Source organism: Acanthopagrus latus, chromosome 23 (assembly GCF_904848185.1).
Source record: "Acanthopagrus latus isolate v.2019 chromosome 23, fAcaLat1.1, whole genome shotgun sequence".
Classification (NCBI taxonomy): domain Eukaryota; kingdom Metazoa; phylum Chordata; class Actinopteri; order Spariformes; family Sparidae; genus Acanthopagrus; species Acanthopagrus latus.
This window is the reverse complement of record NC_051061.1, coordinates 1,188,587-1,212,447: the sequence shown is the minus strand read 5'-3', so window position 1 is coordinate 1,212,447 and position 23,861 is coordinate 1,188,587. Positions and strand designations below refer to the sequence as shown.

General features: G+C 41.8%; 1 protein-coding gene across 3 annotated transcripts in view; it reads right to left on the bottom strand.

Annotated features, from left to right (window-relative positions):
* LOC119014650 (potassium voltage-gated channel subfamily C member 1-like) overlaps positions 1–23,861 on the bottom strand; it is an 87,902-nt gene that overhangs the window by 62,609 nt on the left and 1,432 nt on the right. The gene's annotated exons all lie outside the window — the stretch shown is intronic.

Sequence of the window (23,861 nt, the reverse complement as noted above, 5' to 3'; positions counted from 1 at the left end):
GTTTTAACTGTGTGCCTTTATGACCGAGAAAAAGGACATTCTGAGAACATGAAGTCTGTACTCTCAATCAAACAACTCAAACTAAATGATTAGACGAGCAGGAACCTGTGGACAGAAACCTGATAAATGTGAACAGTATTTGAATGGCTTCCTCCTCCCTCTCCTCCTCTGCTGTAGCGCTGCAGGCCACAGATTGCTGCAGTGCTTTGCTCGGTGCAGAGCTAGGTCCAATACACTAAGTAGAAAGGACTGAGCTCTGCCAAATAGTGCCCCAGGCTGCCAAGGCTCAGAGTGAGGGTCGGAGTAGCTGCTGCCAGAAAGTGATTACTGCATGCACTTGGGGGATAGAGCAGACCAGTAGGGGCGCTGTCTGACACTCCCTGCTACTGTGGTGGTCATACAGACCCCAACTCATACACCACCACAGTTGGTTCTTAATTACTGCTTCACAACTATGATAACCAGTGTAGTTTCTGAACACAAACATATTTTTTATCTTCAACCACATCTCTAATACTGGCAGTAGAGTTAGAGGCCATGGAGTCATGTGGCAGAGCAGCTCAAAACAGGCTTAAATCTCATCAGTTATTGAAGCATTCATGGGTAGGACTAGAGACAACTTCTTGTTTGTTTATAATTATAAAAACTGTATTCATACAGTACCGTTCTCCACAAAGTCCTTGACAGGGAATAAAACCAGACAATGCAGATAAGAAAAAGAAGAAAAATGAAGAACAAGTCGATGAAAGCATATTGAACATTTCCAAAAGCTTGTACAAGGAGAAAGAGATTTAAAAGAAGTTTAAAAGAACTTTGAGTTCAGTAATTGGAGTTTCATAGTTTGGGGGTTAGGGTCTCATAGAAAAAACCCAACCCCTCTTGTTATTAAAGTGACCAGGGAATAACCAGTAGGGCTCCATCCAAAGATGTATGCATGGGCGAGACAATTTAATGACCTCAAAAGTGTAGAATAAGATTCTAAAATCAGTTTGAAATCTATCGGAGGGTTAGTGAAGGGAAGCAAGCACATGGGAGATGTGATCACATCTTTTTGTCCCAGTCCCAGTAGGCATTTTGGACCTCCTGCAGACATTGAAGGGAGCCGTGGTAGAGATCTGTGTACAGTGCATTCCAGTGGCCAAGCTGAGAATAGATAAAAGCATGTACAACATTCTGTAAAGCAGACAATTATAAAAATGACTTTATAAAAACAAGATTGTACAACATGTCTGACTGGCATCAAATACTACTTCAGGATTTCTAGCGGCGTATTTAGCAGTTTATTATTTGAAAGTCTGCGGAGATTAGCAGTAAGGTAGCTGATGAAATTGGGTGGGTTGGACAGAATGATGTCAAACTCCTCCTCATCAAAATTTTAGGAAATCTTCAGACATCCAAGGTTTAATATCTGGGAGGCAATAATTGCTTTTTGCTAGAGTAGGCTGCTGGGATCACTGGGTTCTGGGGGCATGTATGGAGTCATCGGAATACAAATGGTAGGAAAACTAAAATCAAGAATCGAGAAACGATAACCAAAGACCAAAAAGCGAATGAGTGACATAATAAAAGAATATATTAAACATTGTATCCACACTGCATCATCCTGAATTCAAACTCCAGAATGTAGGGTTATACAATCAAATAATTTAGGTCTCAGTTGACAGTACTTTCTCCTACAATACAGAAACCTGACTTGTAATTGATAGTTATTGTGATTGCAAGCTGATCACACTTTTTTAATAAATGTCCAACTGTTTGATTTTATTTTTGTCACTTGGGGGCACTGAAATAGACTCTAACCACACTGTCAAAGTATCACCAAATAAAGCTGTTATGGTGGAACCATTACAACCACCTGACTATGTCCGTCTAATGTTTGGTGCTGTTAGTGTAGTTTTAGATACTTTACATAGTATTTTTAATTTGTTCTGACTTCCATGATTTTTCTCTAGCACTCACTGGCCTTGATGGAAATTTTAAAAATTTGAGCCAAAAGACAAAGCTAACATGCTGATATCAGGCATCCATGAGTTTCCTGGGGAGGTCCCTGGCAAGGTTACTGGGAAAAGTTTATCGATGATGTTTACAGCAGAATATTAGCAGTAAGAAAGTAACTGATAACACACATAATAACTGATGCACTGGTGGCACTAACAAGGCTTAAGAAGTGTTAGCTAAGTGTGCTCAGCAACAATAATAATCGTGTTAGCAATATTCAGTCAATAAAGTTGCTAATCTAATCTAGCTGCTTGCACAAAGATACTGTTTTAACCACTTTTTTATTCATGTTAAGTCATACATGCTACAGTGCTGTGTTGTAAGCTGTCTGCTGATGTTGCATAACTTTTGGGGTGAGATGTGGAGCATGTTAAGATGCTTAAAATACAGTGTAAAGTTCTGACCCCATGCTGTTAGATGTCAATGCTAATTCTCCGTTCAAGGAGCGCTGTAATGGTTGGACCAAAAGTGTTCGCGTCTTTGATACTGGCAAGTCAAGGGTAGCTTGAGCGATAAAGCTGCATGTTGATATCGACCAAGGTTCTCCTTTAACCTCCCACTTTTCTATAGGAATAAATACTTCCTACGGGCAATGTACCAATAATTAAAATACAAATTCAATCCATTATCTTTCCCATGAAAAATGTCTTGCTTGTCACTTACATTCACAGACCTACAAAATAGGAATGTTAATTTAACATTTGCTTCCCGAGTGAGTATTTGTATGTAACTGAACTGTACAGTTGCTACAGAGACTTCTGCCTTTTCCTAAATCTATTTGAGAAGTCATTTTTGTTGCAATTTTCCAAATAAGTTGCATTACCTCTTTAGAAGAGGATCATCCATTGAAATACTGGATAGACTGAGCATAGCTGCATGAAAGCAGACAGAATGAAGCCTCCAACTCCACTGTAATGATTGACAGGCTGGCCCCGCCTTCCTGCCCCATATTGATGTTTTAACTGGCTGGTTTGATGAGGTCATCAACTGAGGAGAGCACTTTGCTAAGGTCATATATTGATCTTCTATCTTTCTACGTGTGTTTGTGTGTGATTGTATATTGGTGTGGGCGGTCTTAGCTTGTGAAAAACAGAAGCAGTCAAATTACCAATAGGGCAGTGACAAAAGTGAGATCCCTGCAGTTTTAAGCACAAATACAGTAGCTGTGTCTCTACGTATGTACGTATATATGTGGCTGACAGTGATATAATTACACAAGTGAGATGACAATAAGTTTCTTTTGTGTTGAAGCTCCACAACAGCAAAAAGAGAACCGGCACAGATACAAGGGGATGTAGCTTAACCCACTGAACCATCCACAAACACACACACACACACACACACACACACACACACACACAATACTGCGGAGCCCCAGAGGCCAAGCAGCTGGTTGTGTTCCGAGGCTGAATGGACACACGATGGATGGAAGAAGACTTTAATATCCAGCAAACTGGGACCGACCTCATTGGTACGTTGTATGCTGACAAGGGCCTCTTGTGGTCATTCAGATAATGACTGCTGTTTCACAGAGGCAGTGGTGAAAGAAGCATGACAAAACCTCTAATGCCTCTGTCACACTAAACTGCCTACCTTTGAGCCTAACCTGACTGATAGGAGGGGCAGATACACAGCACTGGCCCTGGCAGACGTTTGGAGCAGAACACAAGCTAGTTTGAGCCTGCGTAGTGTGTCATCAAGGAAGACGACAACAGATGCACCATCCAGATTGGACAACATTTACAACAACATGTTGTGTGAAGCACAGTTCATCTTTTACATACAACTGTACTGTTGCATTAAGTCAGCCTGAGTGCTGATGCAAAAGGATCTGGCATAAGAGTTTAACCTGGCTCATTTTTTGGCACAATGCAGTGTCATTAGGTCATCATTCAGTAGAGTGCATACCGTATTCAAATCAGCTGGATCTGGATTTTTATTTGGAACTGCATCATATTTTACTCACTCAAATCACACTGATTCTATAATCAAGATCCATGTATTATGCTCTGAGACATTAACAAATATGTCAACGTGAGAACATATTCCTGGATCAGTCTGTTTTATCAGGACCAAAAGTTAAGACAGGGGTCTACTCTGGGCCAAGACTTCATCCTCCATACATGTTTTGTGGAAATCAGTTCAGTAGTTTTTGTGTAATCCTGCTAACAAACAAAACTCCTTGGTAGTGGTAACAATACTTTTATAACTAAGAACTAATAAAACTAATCTGACATGGTGACCATTGTGAAAGACAAAGATATTGTGTAGTTTGATCTTAGCATGAGTAGTTTCAGGTACCTAAACTTATAGGAACACAAACCATATTTACAGAGGTGACAGTGACCAAATCAATATCTTTTATTGTAGTTATTTTTTTTTTGTCATTTTGAAAGACACCAACAAACAGTGATATACTAGCGACTCAGGGCCATTTCAACGTGAAAGAGCTGCCATGGACGGCTTCCGTAGCCGGCTGTAGCTGTAGCCTACTGGTAAGTTACACTTCAGGTTAGTTTGTTTACTTGACTGGGTTTGTTTAGGGGCTACCAGTTAGCAGATGAGAGGCTGACAATCTCCCATTAATCCAGCTGCTTCAGCTAAGGTAACGTAAATGAAGGCTAACATTAATTTAGCAATGTAATACGAAATGTGATTAAATGTTTATTAATTCATTTAATATTACGGAACATATTATTGATTAATTCGTTATCACGAGAAGACAATCTTTGTTATATCAAGATAACAGTGCATATATATATATATATATATATATAGTGCATATATTTATGTATGTATACACACCCACATACAGTACCATGATAGTAATACTTTTACCTTAAAAACTCTACTCAGATTAAGTAACTCAGTGAATATTTTTACTGAAAACCTGTGTTGTCACATTCAGCTGCAGTTCGCTGTTTAATGTGAACAGAAACTGTCCTGCAGTGTGTTAGCTTGACTGTAAGCTATTAGCGCCATTAGCTGGAGGCTACTAGCTCTAATAGCCAAATTCCAGTCTCAAAAATCTAGTATCATACAAACTAATGCTGCACTGTTATTGCTTCATCATGCCGTAGTGTATTTACGGCTTCGTTCTGTTCAGTTGTCATTTTTCTGCTGCAAAGGACAGTTTGACAAGGTGACTTTTTCAGAGCTGTGAAGAAAACCTTCCACACCGCTCTGATCACCCGCACCTGCAATATGACGGTTACTTCTGTGTTTCATCAGCTAAACCAAGACGCATCAGGGAACATGCTTGGTGTTTGTGTGGTAGTTCATATCTTACATTTTTCTCATCACCTCATCTATTTATTAAATCTCCCCACATTTACTTCTGTTTTTCTTGTCTTTCTCTTACTCTTGTTGGTGTGACATGTCCTTTGTCCTCAGTCCCATTGCGGCACTATTGCCAACTCCTCAGTAAGGAAAGTCCCTACTGGCTGTCCTAAAAGTCGCTAGAAGTCGCTAAATGACGCCATCATCTAATTTGCATAACTGACCATGTGCATTTAATTGTAATGGGCACTGTAGGAGAGATGAATAACATTGTGAGAGAGACAAAAAGTGTGTAAAAATCACCAATAATGTGTTTAGAACTACAAATGAACTTATTTTAGTGCAGCGATTTATTTTAGACAAAGAACATTTTACATAATGTTAACATGTTGTAGCAGTTTTGTGTTTCACCTCTATGCTATGTAAAGCACTGCAAACTTCACCTCAATAGTTCCTTATCCATTGCAAATTACTACCTAGAGTGCAGAGACTTTTTTTTTTAGTTCAAGAACAAAGGCTGAGGAACTTGATTTAGACTTGTCTTTGAAAATGAAGTTCCTACAAATATTCCTGGGTTTTAAAATATTCCCTGCAATACAAACAGGCATCTCATTTAAATGACACCGGTAATGTCTGATATACTGTGTGTGAACAGACCAATAGGGACTGATCAGCATTTCCGCTTCTGGAAACACAAACTCACATGAACCAGAAATACTCTCCGAAAGTAAATAATGGAGGGAAAGTAGTGGCTTGTTTGGCCCCAACCAATTCTCTACAAAAGTTTGTAGTCAGTTGGCTGCCACAGCATCAAAAAGCAAACTGCTCTGAGGTTTCTGGAGGACACAGGTGATTTACATTAGTGAATGAAGAGGAAATGAATTGTGCAGCTTTTTGTCCCAAATCTTCCTGGTACACTTTCAGCCTTTCAATGCAGCACATTACAACTGCATCCTGCACTGATGTAAAGAAACGCCTGAAGGAACATTAGCTGGCTTCCTGTCCTGACTCGGTCTGGCTGCTTCCTTCCTTCCTTTCTCCCCCCCCTTCCTTCCTTCCCTTTCTTAATTTCCTATCTGTCTTTCTTCATCTTATTTTGATCTGTATTCCCTTTGTTCCTGTCCTCTTCTTTTCTCTGTCTTCATTGCTTATCTTTCTTTCTTTTTTCATTATATTTAATTCTTTTGTCATTTCTGTCCTTGATTCCTTGGTTTGTTTTCCTTTCCTTGCTTCATTTCTTTTCTTTGTTTGTCTTGAGTCCTCATCTTTCTGTCTTTTTTTCTTACGTCATTTTCTTTCATTCTTTATTTTGTTTTTTTTTTGTACTTCCCTTTCACCCTTCCTTTCTTCCTTCCCTCCTTTGGACAACATCACGAAATCGAGAACACACAAAGAACATGGTAGAAAAAGAGGGTACAGTGAAGGAGGCGTATGCTCATGTAGTGTGTGTGCGTGTGTGTGTCTATAAGTCCCTTGAGTGATTTAAGAACAGCACAAGACCTCAGGGACAACAAGAATGAGAACAGGATAATGGAATATGATATTATGCAGAGGGACGAGGGAAAGTTCTGTTCTGTTACGTCTGACACTCTTATGACTACCGTAAATTACCAAATGATAGCTGGGGCATTTGTTTGTTTCAATCATTTAACAGACCAGGCGTTTATTTGGGACCGGGCAGCAATTTTCGACAGGCGTTTAAGTCTCTGCTGTCTCTCATGATGGGGTACATTAGTTTCTCCATGGCCCTGATCATTTTGCAGGACACTCTCTCGTGGCGTGCCTGTTTGCTGATAACTCATCCCTGCATGTTTATCTCAGGCTCCTCTCTAGCCTTCTTCCTCCCTCCACCAGGCAGCCTGGCCCTGTTGCTGTCCTCCTCGGACAGACGCTGAAGCTCCGTTTGATTTTCCATCGGTCTCTCACTCTCTTGGGGTCGACAGAGAAACATCTAGTGGCTGCTTCTCCCGAGTTTTCCTCTGCATATTTTACAACAGAAAGTTTTAATTTCATGTCGTACTTTTTATTTTTTTGCTACACCGGAGCCATGACGATCATCAATGTGATACTGACTGACAGAGAGCAAGCACAGTAGGTGAAAAAGGCGAGGAAGAAAAACGTGCAGGGTCAGTGGTCACGGCGGTTATTTACCAAAATACGCACCTGCACCCAGCGTTTAAAGGGGACCCTGCAGTTAATTGAAACCTGGCTATTATTATTATTTCTTCTCCATTTCTGTCAATCAGCAATGCTTACCAGTACTGCTCAGTCTCATCTCGTCTCCCTGGTGCACATACACACACCACACATTGAATTCACCCACACAGCGCACTGAGGTGAGGCAGCAAACCGAAGGTAGTGCACTTTTTCTGCTTAGTTCTCCTGTTCTCCCTGACTGCTGCAGTGCTCAACAATGCCATTCACATTTGTCCTTGCAAAAAAATGTCCCCCTCTCCTGCTATATCCTCTCCTCTTCTCTCCTCTCCTCTGCTCAAGCAATGGTACCTTGAAGGCATCAGTACAGATGGTGCTTTACTTGGTAACATTAGTGAGAAACCAGGATGAACATGAGTTTTTTTTATTTTTTGTTTTGACATCATGTGCTGAGCAGTTCAATAAATGCTGCTGAGTGTTCAGGACCTTTCCAGTTGTCCTTCATCTTAGTTAGACGTCAAGCAATCATTTTACTCCTAAAGTGAAAATACCCTTTTCTCCGTCACAACTTTGACAATTCAGCAGATACTGTATCAAGCATTTGCAGCCCCTACCAATCCATTTCCAGCAGAAAAAAAGCTCCTGGCTGAGTTCATGGTTTGTGAACATCTTGGAACTTCCAGCGAGCTGAGGACATTTTTCTCAGGAACTCAGAACTGAAACAGAGCTAAGAGGAGGGGGTCATCAGTCAGGTCTCCAGCAGTGAAACACATATTTTTATGGGAGTGAGGTGACATTAACAATCTGTTTGGACATGAGAATCTATCCTTGTCGGTACATTTAGGTCGATTGTCCTGCTGTACTGTCCTAAAATAAGGGCAACGAGCCCCACTCTGCTCAGACAATATACCCATATATAAATATGAATGACCTTAAACAGCCTTAGAGCTGAAAGTCAGTACTTTAACCTCAGAGTCAATGTTTCATTTGGAGACTTCCTCACCTGAACAAGAATCTACAACCATACCTGAGGGTCCATGAGGCTGCAGGCATGGCAGTGCCTTGGTCTTTGTGCTAATAATATATTAACATGTTCACAATAACAATGCTCTTATGCTGATATGAAAAAGATATTGGCAATTGTAAGGGCATAAAACCAAGTATCACCCGATGTTGATCATTACAAATCCAGTAGTCTAACAACGACAAAGCTGGCGGTGTTGGCAAAAAATGCTGAAATCAAAAATCAGGTCAAATCATGACCTTAAAACCAACATCTACATTTGGAGAATGTTCATACCTCTTTTCCCTTCTGTCCAACACTTACCTACTTACTGCTTCAGGCAAATCTAATGGCATCCCATCAGCCTCAGCTGTTGGCTACCTTCAGCTAATTAGCAAATCTCAGCATGCTTTCGTGCTAAACTAAGTTGGTTCATTATCTTGCCTGCTAAGCATTAGCATGCTAGAGTTGTAACTGCAAGAATATTAGCAAGCTGATCATCATGGCCTTGTTACAGCTGCAATACAGTCAGTTCTAGACAATGCTTGTGTTTCCATCGGCTGCACCACAGCACATTTCAGCAGCGTCCAACAAGCAGTTTTCTGCTCTGCTCCACGGAGAATGTGCACCAAGTCTTTTTTCGATGGAGGTGGACCAAAACCACATCATCTCCACAGAGCAGGTCAAGCCAGACAGGAAGCCAGACAGTAGGAAAAGCAGAGTGTGTCTGGTCAATTTTCAAAATGACGCAGCCTGTGCCAACATGGGGCTGTGCAGCATAACAATAAACAGAAATAATGGAAATGAACACACCTAAAACAGACAAATAACTAATCGATTTAAGTACGGAGCCTACTCAACCACAGCAGAAGTGCAAACATCAAGGAGAAATGAGGAAATAAACACAATCCAAGCAAGTCAACAACATCAGGCAGGCATGACGCTCCACTTCTGAAATGCTCCCAGTGGAATATGGGGAGGATGGAACAAAACAGCAGTGCACACGCCCGGGTAACAAAGACGTGCCCAGTGGAATCAAGGGGTGAGTGTAGCCTCCCACAGCTGCTAGCATGGCTGCAAACTCTTTGTCCATGCTAAAATGTAACACACATTAACATACTGTGGATTCACAGAGCAGCTGAGTGCAATCTGACTATGCGTGTGTTTTCTAAAGCAGCGATCACCAGCCTGTTTTCTCTCCATCATCAAAGAACACACACATGCACGCGCTCTCCAGTATATAAACATCTGCAGAGAGTTCTCAGCATATAAGTGCAAACATTAAAGCAGATGAATGTATAGAGGGCAAAATGGAACATCCCAGGAAAGGCTATCAGGAGAAACTGGAACAGGGAAGAGAGGAAGAAACCATGGCAATGTAAATTGTAAAAATGGAAGTGGGGAAAAAAAAGAGAGATTCCTTCACCCCCCTTTCCCTGTCAGAATTCCCAGTCGGTACTTCTCCCTCCTTCTTCATTTGTCAAGAAATAATCCTTCCTTAACCTCCCTCTCTCATCGCATACTCCTCTTCTTATTCATCTTCTCATCCCCCAGTTTCCTCGCCCCTGTATCTTTACGCCACTTTCTGAACGGTGGGCTGCAGCATTACACCACTGTCATTCTGAGATTGTCCTCTTCTTCGCTCACATCTCGTCCCGCAGTATGCACATATGTACACACACACACACACACCAGCACAAACACACGTAAAGCAATCAATCAAGAGCGTGGCGAGAGAGGCTTGAACACAGCAAACATACAGGGAGGTTTAACAGAAATCATCATATTATTGATGCAAAGCATGAGGACTGACGGAGAGGTTTATGGCGTGTGTGTTTTCTTGTGTGCAGGAGCGAGAGCGTGAAACAGCCGACTTTGCAGTAATGTTCAGAGACAGGCAGTACAATGGACGAAAATGGACCTCCCTTCTGTCTTGCTCTCCTTTCCTCTCTCCTCCCATTGCTTTATGTCCTTTTTCTTGTCATGGAAGAAGGAGCCAGTTTGTGGTTTAAATATACCTACTAAAGCAGCACTTGCTCCTTTCTCTTAAAGGACAAGTTCACCCAAAAATGAAAATTCAGTCATTATAATTTCCTCACCCTCATGCCGATGGAAAGTCAGCTGAAGTTCCATAGACGACAAAACATGTCTGGAGCTTCACAGAAAAACAGTGTTGCAGCATTCTCTTAAACAACTGAAGTAACTGGGAACATAAAATGGCTCCACACAGTGTGTCTGGTGTAAATGAAATCCCCAGAAGCCCAGAGATCCCAAATTGATATGGGAAGATGTCATTTAGACCTTCAACACGCAGTGAAGCTTGTGCACATCGGGCCGATGCATGTGAACAATTTTAGCTACGATGGGGATTTTGGCTGAAAAAAATAATGTAAATAACATCTTTCAGGATCTCTTAGCTTTCAAGAGATTGGATTACGCTGGACGCGCTGTATGGAGCCAGTTTATGTTTCTTGTAGTTTTTTTTTTTTTTTTTTATGTTTTAAAATAAGTCCCAATCTACTACAGTTGTTTAGGAGAATGCTGCGACACTGTTTTGCTGTGAAGCTCCAGAAAAATGTTATGGACTATGAAACTTCACCTGACTTTCCATCATCATGGGGGTTCAGATAATGTCTTTGGGGAACTGGGGAAACAGCTAGCCTGGCTCTATCCAAATGTAACAAAGCCACCTATTATCACTATAAAGCTTGCTGATTAGCATCTGATGTGTCGCTTGTTTATTCCATACCAAAACTCACGGTCAGGCTCTTTGTGGTCACCGCCATGCAGTTTCAGCAATGTCAAGACTCTAGAAAGTGACTGTTAATAACCAAGAAATAGTCAGAGCCATTTTAAACAGAATTCATTCGTACTGTGGGCTCCTCTCATTAACAAACACGACATCTGTTTATAAAGGTAATAGTCTTGGTGCAAAGATCACCAGCTAAACAGCCGTTATGTCTCTGGGACCAAATTGATCAAGTGCCGGTGGATTCCCCTCCAGGCTGCATTCAATAGACCACTCTATAGAAGCAGCGAGGACAGAGGATGTCTGTGCTCTGCAGTAAGGCTGATTTGTTCCACTGATACTTTGATTTGTAGCCATGCTGGCATCTCTGTAAGGCTGTCCCTAGGCACAGTAGTGGGCCCTTGATCTCCATGCAAACATTAGCATGCTAACATGCTCACAATGACCTTTTACGTCACAGCAACAGTCGTTACCATGCTCACTGTCTTAGTTTAGCATGGTGGACAAAATTTTGACCTGATGGTGGTGGTAGAAGAAAAGGATCGACACATAGATTCAACCTCTGGAGAATATGAACATCTCATCAGAATCTGATGGCAACAGTGAGATATTTCAGTCTGGATAGTTCAGCCGGTCAAACCAAAGTTGCTCTCCCTTTTTGTCTTTAGTGTCCACGATGCTATGTAAATCTGTTTGCACTAATCTCAATGCTATGTAAAGTGATGAATGTGAAATGAATGCTTTTCCATAATAAAACAATTGTGTGAATTCAAAAACATCTGAAAAACTTAGCACTAAATTAGCTACCCACTATGATGATTTATTTTATTTTAGTTGTTTTTTTGTTTTTTTTTTAATTGTTGCTCATTTCTGGGACATGTCTATGCTCCAAATTCAATAACACTGGCTAAAAGGGGGCCAGTTCTTTCCCACCCATAGGTTGTTTTTAACCTCACTGACCTGCAAACTCATTTTGTACAGCCAAATATCACTCCTGCACATTCTAGATGAGATGCCAAAGTTTCCAAAGATAAAGATTTCAGGTTTCACTCAACTCACATAATACATCTTTAATTAAGATTTGGAAGAAACTTATACAGAACAAACTGTCCGTAGCACCGAGTGGAATCTATATTGTTGAAAATGGGGGAAACTTTTAAGTGCAGGTTGTATTAAGTCTGATTAAATTTGGTTAACATTTAACAATATCTCATATGAAATACAGCTAATTACGGACACCTACTCAAATTTAAAAGTGTGTCATAGATAAACATTTAACATTTCAACAAAACGTGTCACATCATGTTCACTTTGCATATCTATTATCTGACATCTCACTGACTGCAGGTCAAAAACTTGACAGGAAGTCAGTACAAATTTTGTTTTTCTCCTGTGCTTTTCCTAATATTAACCAAGTGGTTTTTGTTGCTAAACCTAACCAGCTGAGCACTGTCACAACAGAAAAACTGGAAAATTGAACCTGCAGATATTGCAACTATTCTGTATACTGGGTTGGGGGATAAAACTCCAGAAGAAGTACTCACACACATCCAGGAGAAACATTAGCAGCATTGGCATTCTTGTGAAGTTGTGATGTGTCCACCTGATGAAAATCAACTCAGTATTTACTCTGTGATTTGGCCTAAATGCTCCATGTTGCTGACTGCGTCTGTCTGCTGTCTGGTAAAGTCAATTCATCAGATCATTTTGACTGGAAATAGCTGCCTGCTGGTTGATGTGGACCGGAGGACCGAAAAACAATAAGCTGAAAAATACTAAAAACAGGAGGTATGCACTCTCCTGATCACCCTTCTAGTTTGTACTAAAATTAATAATCCTGCATATATATAAATTCCCTATAATACAATACAGTTTTGAATTGGCTTTGAAAACCTTGAGACCCTGACAGCTCCTGTTGGCCTGCTGTTTGCTACAGCGCCCCCCGCAGAGCGTCTCCATGAACACTGCCGCAGGGTGTTCCTCCTCATGCAAAGAGGCAATGTGTTTGTGTGTGTGAGACTGCACCAGGGGCTCGACTCCATGAGCATGCATCAGAGGCGATGTAACACCTCCTAGCCCACTGGGCGGATGAGGTGCGTGTGTTGGAAATGACAGAATGAAAGAAGTCTATATTTAGAGGAGAGGAAAGAAGTCGAGGAGGGGGGATGGGAGGAAGAAAGGGATCTTCTAATGGGTTTTTGGCTACTTGAAGAAAATGATTGAGAAAAAAGCAATGGGTTCATCTCAGTTTAGTGTGTTCGTAGTCGCACATCACATTCATCTAGCCAGCGTAAAAGCCTACTTACAGGCTATGGCACTACTGCTTTTCCCAATCTCCCTAAGGAGGAATTGTTAGGAAAATCCTAAAATTACTCAAATTAAATTCAGCTTACACAGCTTCTCGTGGCACACAATATGGCTATCTAAACTACTCTATTTGTATTTCAGTATCAAAAAAAAAATGTTTTCTGTGTCTGACTAGAAATCAATGCCAGATGGCTCTGAGTCAGTCCATCACTTATCATTAACAATGAAAATGCCTTTATCATGCTTTTAATGGCAGCCACAGAATGACTGTGGATTGGAGTGGGAAGTGTAATTCTGGGATGTGGTATGTGGCCAGAGGCTTGGTCACGAGTGTTAAAGCGATACTGTTGGTTTGGTCAAACGGCTATGAAAGGCTTCCTCGGGTCAATAGATCCCTTGAGAAAGCTCTTCAAATGTCATGTTTGTCATGAATAAATAAAGTCACACAGACCGCAATCTATATGTGTGTGTGGGAGTTGATACATGAGCACAGCTTAGCCTATAATGTGAATGTGTGTTTATGTGAAATTTGGTATTACACCTTTTTGACTATTGCTTTCAGTTTAGCCCTGGCGTTCAGCAGATGTTTACCACACTGCTTTCTTATTCCAAGATGCTCATAACTTACGAGTTAGACATTTAATTATACTTTTTGGTTTAAAACAGTAAGTATGTTTGCCTCTCAGTTACACAGACGACACTACACCTGCCTGCAAGAGATAGGCCCTAATTTTGGAAAACAAATCTCAGTGGGATCTGTGGGAACATTGGGCCTAAACGGTACTGGAAAAATTAGGGCCTTCGTCCATGATGAATTTTCACTATTTCCAATAGTTTCCTGCCCCCTCTCCTGTGCAGGCGGCGGGGTGGGCTCTCACCGCCTGTCCATCACTTTCTGTCGAATTGTGTTTTAAGAGTATCTAGCAACAGTCCATGTTTAAATTGTCAAATGAAAGAATAAAATGTCTAGTTTTGATAGAGGTTGACAGAAGGCCCCTAGAACCACCCTCATCATTTCAGTTCATATCCCAAACTAATCACAACATGGTGAAACTGTGTCCAAAATACCTCGCCCCAAGGCTGAAACTCCGCTGATCTAGCCTTGGACAAGGCAAAGTCCACATCATCGTTAGTTAGGTAGGATGATGACAGCGCTGAAACATTTCATCCTTCTCCTGTCAACTGGCGGCATTTAATTTCCAAGAGGATCTCAAACCTATAGTGAAACTGCCGTCTGTACACTATTTCAGCACTTAGGCGCTGGACAACTTCTGCTTCAGCAGCTGCCTCACCATCTGAAAGTGCCAACAAACAATTGCCAGTAAAACTACTGCTCCCGAATTAAAACTGCATTCTGAAGTTGATTCAGCATTTCTTCACCTCCAGCAGTGCTTCTATTTTCTGGTTACCACTTGATGCCAGCGACCCACATTAGCCACTTCAGCTGGATAGCACCCCAGGGGAACAAACAGCACATGTAAAGCTTTTCATTTTTCATAGGACACCGCTGTTAGCTGAAACCTACACCCTCTATCAGCTCTCTCAGCAGTGGATAGCTCATTGGCTCAGCACTGGCAGGATTCATGCACTGTGAGCAGTCTAACAGGCATCCATCCAGGATCCTCTGACATGCATTTCATTTCACATTGTCAAGGTGCCATCACAGTCTGAGGACCAATAACATTTTCTTCAACTGTACTTACAAGATAAACACTAAAATGTTACCATTTCGTGTAAGATGCTCTTCAGGATGTCTTCGATTACTGTATGTTGTGATTACGTTGTATTAGGGGGAATCCCTCATGAACACTTTTACTTTGAGGGCATTTGTGCAATTCTGTCCATGGGTACACTGACAATGAAAATGTTAACCAAAGCTGATGATAAGCTGCATGTTCGTATTATGTTGATGAAGGTTCTCAGTCATCCCGGTCATGGTAATTCTAAGTGCTGTACTGTGGTCAACTGGACTTGTTTCAGTCTCTTGAAGATGTTTCACCACTCATCCGAGAAGCTTCTTCAGTTCTAACTAACTGGACGGGAGTTGCAGGCTTTTGGGCCTTGTCCACATGTACCAAAACAATCTTTTTTTCGTCTGTCTTCCTCTGCATCATTTCAAGAATATTTGCGTCCCAGAGGATCCACTGAAAACGACTCAAAATACTGTAGCTCATATTCCCGGCCTATAAATGATTGAAATTCACCAAACACAGAGAAGAAGAGCAGATATTCTAGTTAGCCATAAATGCAAAGAAAAACTAAGGGTTATTGGAATGTCATTATGTATGCAGTTATTTGGCCATAATCCAAATAATCTGACAAACACAAAGAAGATCTTGTGATGGATTTCAAGCCGCAATGCCAAATTGGCGTGCATGATGCAATGGAAGACATGACATCATAGAAGTAAAAGGATGAAACAGGTAAACTGTGCCAGATTTATTCAATATTCTTTTATTCAAATTTTAACCTATGTTAGCATTGACATATGTGTCATTAGCACAATTAACTGTCTTAAAAAGTTGATACCAGCTGATGTACATGTGTTCATAGTTGTAGGAGCCAATAACTATCCTGTATTTCATCCTACAGGTTACTGAAAATTGAATATGAACAAGAGGATTACTTTTGGTTCCTTTGGGCTGAATGTGACAGAGCAAATGTTTAGGTCTTCTCTTGTAAGTAGCCGGTCCATTCTGCTTGAGAGCATTAAGCACCTGCTCAGCCATGACAAATGAATGTGTATGAGTGTATTTGTCTTGATGTGTGTGCGTGTGTGACTTATGTGTTGCTCGGAGTTGTTGTTATTTGCTAACAGCAGAGCATATGGTGTTATTAGCTGTTATAGGGCTACAAGGAGACAGCTTAGCAAACAGAACAGCTGCTGAGCCAACAGCAACTTCTCTTTCATGTCCTTCTATAGAACAGTTGCAAACAAAGTCACAAGAGGGAGACTCTTGTTTGATATTATTTCAGTCTATTTTAGTCCTGAAAGAGAGATGATGATGAAGTACAAAAACAGCCTCACCAGAAAAGCAATATTGTCTGGAGTTTGTTCAAATGTTTCTTCATGTGAAGAATTAGCTTCCTTACACATATAGTGTGGAAAGTATAACATTAATAATAATAATACGATCAGTTTGGGTTTAACTGCAGGTTTTTGCAGAATCATCCAGAAAATAGTTTTGCTCTGGTGACAGGGTTGCTTACGTCATGTCTCTTAAGTGATAACAGAAACCCAAACAAAAATGAATCTCAAAATGTAGAGATCTCTGATCTTCACTTGCTTTCTCGCAGTGACAAGATGTTAAAAACGTTCATCACACAAGCATGGTGATGAATTAAGTGAAGTGTTCATGACAAAATGCTCTCAGGAAGCTCAGCCGCTCCTTCTGGTTGTCTTAAAGCCCTATCTGCTCTTTGTAGTGTAAATGCAGGCACCAAACAGTGCTGGAGTAATGTTGCTCGAATCGAGCCAGTAAAGAAGCTCTAGCAGCAGATCAGCCCCCTTTCTCTCTCTCTCTCTCTCTCTCTCTGTCAAACACACACACACACACACACTGCACAGCACGTCGCAGCAGATCATTCTGCAGTATTCTGCTGCATGTGTTAGTGTGTTCGGCCGTGCTAGGCTGGAGGCTTACTGCACATGCTATTTTCTATGCTCAATTAGTGCTTTTGCATGAGTGTGTGTCTCTACATTAAACCAGTGTGTGTGTGCGTGCGCATGTGTGTGTGCATTTGTGTGCGTGCATGCGTGCGTGTGTGCGTGTGTGTGTTCTGTGACTGCGTTATTGACCCCTGCAAGGCTAGAGGACAGTGGAGATCACTCAGAGGTTAAACGCTTTATTTCTTGACATGTCATCAACTATAGTATGGTGTCCCTCTTTCTCTGCAGCCTCTCTTCTTACATTCACACCTCTCTCTCTCTCTCTCTCTCTCTCTCTCTCTCTCTCTCTCTCTCTCTCTCTCTCTCTCTCCTGCGATGGGCGACACACAGAGAAAGAAAGCTCTGTCGCAGCATTATCCTGAAAAGCACAGAGGGGGAAGGGGGACCCTTCCTAGGTACATTGCTTATAGCGCAGCAACACCACAAGGGGGGGGGGACAGAGAGAGAGCAGCGGCAAAGGTTTTAAAAACAGGAGGAAAGACAGAGAAAAAAATGTCAAGAGAGAAAAGGACGGGATGATTTTGAAAACAGCCTAAGTACATGAGATTGAATTTCATCATCTGGTTGTTGTTATTTTGCTGCAGTGGAATTGAGTTCTTGCAGTGAAATTACTATCTAATGTTACGCTCCCTACTGAAGGTCAGCAGCAATGTACCTGCTCCATAAATAATGCTGGCCAACTCTTTGTTTTTGAGGGAATCGGTTAATGAGTAGAGCCAGTTTACACCCACTGACCATCTGCTTCACCTTAGCTCTTAAAGGAATAGTTCAACATTTGGGTATTAGACCTTGCTTTGCTGTTTTGTTTTGTTTTTTCCCAAGATTGAGATGGAAATGTGGAACATAAACATAAAGACAGGAAAGTGGAATATACGTACTGCAGTGGTTCCCAGTCTGTTCTGTTCTGCTCAAGTCATCGATCAGGTTCTCAATGTTCATTTCATTTAATTTTAAAAGAGGATGTTATTCAACACTATGAATAACCTCTGCATAGGAGGTTTTATTTTGTCAGCTGATTTACACAAAATCTACCAAATGGATTTCCCTGAAACTTGGATGGTGGTATCAACCCAGAATAGACCCCTTTGACTTTTGGTTTGGTTTTGGGGCGAGCCCAGGTTTCTCTCTCACCTTCTAACATGATGAGATAGACATTTTCATTAATTTCTCAGGGAATAATGCATGGATCTAAATGTGTCATGTTTGCGATTTGCTAAATAAATCTCTGGATCTCATCCATTTTCCGAAGAAGACTGAGCCAAGCAGAGCGCATGAAGACGCACAGGGGCGAGTGACACGTGTCAGGCAGGGTCGTGTGTGCGTGCTCACCTCTGCCTCTGAGTTGGGTTACCCTCTGCCACGACACACACACACACACACACACCCCACACAAACTGAGGCACTCACTTCTGATTTGTGAGGAAGCTGGATTTGCAAGATCAAGTGACCATGTGAGCTTGTGAATCCGTGTTGCCAGCCTTAAAGCTATGGGCTTGGCCTCCTCGAGGGGTTGGCACTGCTGCTTTACCATCAGTGACATCACAACAGGAGAAAGTATTTCAATGAAACAATAGGACAGAACAGCACTGAAGGCTTTTAATAATGGAAAATGTGTTTTCACTCTTCACAGGACTAAACTTGGATAGATAGATAGATAGATAGATAGATAGATAGATAGATAGATAGATAGATAGATAGATAGATAGATAGATAGATAGATAGAGAAATTAGGTCATCATATCAGCCACTCAGATGATTTACCAACTGGCTCCACTTGTGGTAGTACTTTCCTAGTTTCGACCAATCGCCTTCCAATTGTATTTTTTTTTTTAAAAGCTTGCCCCTTTTCAAACAGTTTCTAGCGGCTCCTTTCACAAATCCATCCACCGTGCTGGGGTCCCAGTCGAGAGCCAGATGTAACCCAGATCCAGCAAAAATCGGTAGCGGTGACAAGTACGTATCTAAGATTTGCCACATTTCAAATGCTTTCATTCACAAATATCTAAAGGCATGTGATGAAATGTACCTGTTGGTTTGGGACTTCTGTTTTAGCAGTTTTAACACATATTTCTAGTTAGAGTCCGATCAAGTGAAACTAGCACAGCAGCCAGTATTCATGTAGTCTGATTATGATGAACCCAAATATCGCACATTTGTAACCAAGCCTCTGAGAATGAGGTCAAAACGACATTAACGCGGCCACAAGTGCTGTGTGTGAAAGTACAGTAAGTGTGTGTAAGGGTAGCTGTGTGTGTGTGTGTGTGTGTGTGTGTGTGTGTGTGTGTGTGTGTGTGTGTGTGTGTGTGTGTGTGCGTTCCCACTGTGCCGGTATTTGTTTCTCTCCTTGAGGGAATGGGGACCTTCACACCCCACTGTGTAGCAGGATGGAGGGAGGATGGAGCAGGATGAGTGTGTAGGAAGGTTTTGCTTACAAAGGGGCACCATTCAGCTGAGACGTCCACCTGAATGAGGCGAGCTGAGACGGACTGCCCGATCAATACACGGATACGAGCGGCCAGCCTGCCGAGCTCAGCAGAAAAGCAAAAAAAAAAAAAAAAAAAAAAAAGGAAAAAAAAGGGGAAAAAAGATAAAAGAAGAGCAGCGGGAACGGAAAAAAAAGAGGGGGTGTCGAATGTGACCCCCATCTTTTTCTTCTTCTGCGTCTACTGCTTCTTACTGTGAATTAATTTCATCGCCACCCTCACCAAAAACAGCCCCCCCTCCCCTCTGCGTCCCCCCCTCCCCTCTCCTCTCCGTTTCTCCCTCCTCTGCAGCAGACTACAGCGCAGTCAGCTACTACGGGGACTGCAGTGTTACGCTATAGCACAAGCAAAGAGCTGTAGAGAATGAGAGGAGGGGGGAGTAGAGGAGGGAGATGGAGGGGGAGGACGTGGAGGGGGGTGGGGGGGGGGGGGGGCTGAATAGCGATAATAAGCAATCCAGCACTCAGCTCTGGAATCGCGGTAATAAAGCAGCTCGGCTGTCAAGGAGTGAGGACGGGAGAGGAGGAGGGACAAGACTGCAGAGCAGAAGACAGGAGGACAGGAGGAAAAAGCGAGGAGAGGGGAAAAAAAAAGAAAAAAAAAAACCTGCTATCTTTGAAGGGATGTTGCGTTCACTTAATGGACAGCTGTGCAAATGAAAGCAGCGGTCCAGTCATTCGCTCTCCATCACTGTCTCCTAGCGTCACAGCTCCGGGTGCTTCCGGACGGAGCAGCTTCGCCCTTACGTCGCTGTCCAACAAGCTAATCAGCTAAACACGAGCCGGCCTGACCTCGGGACACCTGGGCACTGCTGCTGCACTGGCCGCCCACCTCCACCCCTCCAACCGGTCTCCATGTCACCGAGCTGGCACCAAAACTATTGACTGCAACACTTTCAAAGTCACCTCATCTGTCACACTGACGCTCCCCCAGACCCCCCCCCCCCCCCCACCACCACCACCATGACACCACCCTGGCGTTCAATTTATCTTTTTTGACTGTCAACCCCCCCCCTTCCATTCTTCCGTCGCTTGTTTGGCTGCCATTCAGTTTCTGACTGAAGTTTTATGCATGAACAAGCTGCACAGTTGGGTCAAAAGCTTCTGTCTTAATGTGTTAAACATGAGACACACTTGTGACAAACAAAGAAAGAAAGATTCCCGACCCAATCCACTCTGATCTTCCCTTACTCTTATTCCTCTGGCGTCATCCTGGACAGACCAGACGTTCTCTGCCTGCTTTCAGAACCACATCACATATGACGAGCTGATATACACACAGACCAACCGGCAGCTACAGACATCTCAGGCTGCACATCTGTAACTCCACCTGTAAAGGAAAAGTGCATGTGACATATTCAAGTGCATTTAGCCTGCATGTCAAACAGAACCTGTGCAGGCAGTCAGGTGCGGTTCTCCTCTTTGCTGTAGGACAGAGAAAGCATTCAGACACCCAGACACCAGACCGAAGATCACACACTTTTCTCTGCAAACTCTGCTCTCTGACAGATGTATTTTTGGTAAGAGGCATTTTTAAAGCAAACACAAAAATGAACAAAAGTACTGAAGGTACAGGCTGCTTGAGGATGCGCTGTCTGAAGAATGCTAACAGTGCACCTTGGTAGCTGTGTCTCCTGGACATCCAGCCGTGGTTTGTGGTCATGTGTCTCAGGGCAGGACAAACTTGCTGAAGAACACTGATGTTCAACAATTCAGCAAAACATTGAATGCCAACTTTCTTATTACTTACATATGTTTAAACATTTCCACAATATGTGCATGTAAGAACTACTGTCACTCCGAGCCAGTTCGACACAGAAGGTACCTCAGCATCACCTCGTGAAGTTCCCCTTGAGCGTAGAAGTATACAAAGCAAAGGCAAAAGACTCTGGAGGATGAATGTTGTGTCCCAGTGTCTTAAGTAGGAAATACTTGAAAACATATTCTGCATTCTTTTGCAGAATCTAATAATGAAAAGGTTTTTAATAAGAAAATCAAATAAAGGAAAATTCAAAATTTATAGATATTTATTTCCAAACAGAAGTTGCAAGAGGTCTATGGACCATTGTGTGCATATGCCTGTGTGTGTTAGAGTTACAGTGATTTATCAATTCGTTTTTGACCAGAAAATGAATCACCAACTATAGTGATAATTAATTCATCAATTTGAGTATTTTTTTAAAGAAAGGATTGTCTAAAGTCTTCTCTATGACAGTACACTATATATCTTTGACAAACAAAACATTTGAGAATGATCAACTGTCCAACTTTTTTTTTTAACCATTTTCTGATATTTTATAGATCAAACAAAAAACGGATTCATTGAGAAATTAATCAACAGATTAATCAATAAAAAATTATCATCAGTTTCAGCCTTAATGTGTGTAGGGTGTGTGTGTGTGTGTGTGTGTGTGTGTGTGTGTAGCATGTGATTGTATGTCTCCATCCTAAATCACACAAAGCGGCTAAGTCAATATGTGGTTTCTGTGCGTATGGCGTGGTCAACAGAACATACTCCTCAGCTCCAGGTCAGCACTCGCCTCTGGCTCTGCAAACAGCCATAGATTTTTTTGGGGACAATTAAGTAGAGGAAAGCAAGGGGAGACACGGATAAAGGTGGAGGACTGACTGACTGCAGAAGAGAGGAAAGGGATGAAACTGAGGAGAGGAGAAGAGAAAAGAGAGGAAGATTGAGATCATGGGTAGAGATGAGAGAAATGGAGCAAAATAGAGAACAAAGACAGAAGAGAGGAAAACATGGCTGCAGCAGGACAGAGACATAGCAGAGGGAGACAGAAATATATATATATATATATATATATATATATATATATATATATATATATATATATATATAACTTATTATTCTGAGAGCAATAGTGAAGGTATTTTTCCAACTTTTAAAAAGTAAATTAATCGGAATACTGTGGCCCCTGCTCAACTGGGACGACACAGCCAAAGCTTGTTTCCACGTCACTCGGTGTCCGTGTGGTAGACCATTCATTCATGGTCTCCAATGTAGTTTGCGGAATCTCCGTCCGATTTTTCTCTGGAGCACAATATGCCCTGGGTACTTTGAACATTTGTGTATAAAATTTTGTGACAGAACGTACGCACTTGCATGCCACTGGAAGTGAGCAGAAAAACACACTTAATGATGAATGTACAGCTCAGTTGTGTAGAGTGTAGAGTTCAACGGCTAACATTGGAAGCATGTCACAGGGACGGATGGAATCCTGTCCCTCAGTGTATCAGTCTGTCTCTGTCTCTGTCACTATAGGCTGGGCGTAAAATAATATTGTGATATTTTTCGACTGTGCATCAATATATAATATATATATATCTTAATATTTTGAAAAAACTCAAAACCACTTCATAAATGCTAGGACTGAGCAACAAAATCACATTATTTTTGACCAAATACCTCATACTGATAATGCCAGATACTGCCACTGATTTTTGTTCAATAACTATCAGTAATGTGGATACTAAGTGGGTGAAGGAAACTATTAGAACAAGTAGAACAGTCTGGTATGTTCAGAAAATGACATCAATTTACGGTAATGAGCCTTTAAAACCAGGACAAGACCACACTTGTGTCATACCATGAATCAGAATCAGAGTCAGAATCAGATATAGTAATATTCCAAATCATCTACTGTACTGTATATGCCGGTCAGCCCTACTTGCCAAGCATCACAAACCACTCCCCCCACTCCCAACATCACATGTTGTTCTAGGAGGATGTACATGCCAACATTTAACTGTTGGACCGACAGAGGACACAAACTCCAGTCTCACATATGGAAGCTGCAGTCCGTCGATATGACCATACAGGTCGACTATCAAGCAATTTCTTACGACCGATATTTCTGCTTCTTTTATTAGGCAGCAGATTCTAGCAGCTGTGGTAATTGCTACAAGTGCAAAGGAGGAAGTCAGGAGAAGTAGTATTACGATTGAGAAGTTTGTATAGAGAGGAGGTTGATGATGAATGGTCAGTTTAAACAATATCCAGTGTTCACACACACACACACACACACACACATTCAAATCACCTGCCAGCACACCTAAAGTACACACTAAAACATAAACAGTGCTTTCATGTGCATTCATGAATTCATGTCGACCTATAGCCTTGAAGTGTGAGGAGGCTGCAGCCCATGGGATTTTAGTTTCGTGCTGTCAGTAACTTCTCAGAGAAGACAGAGAGCAGATG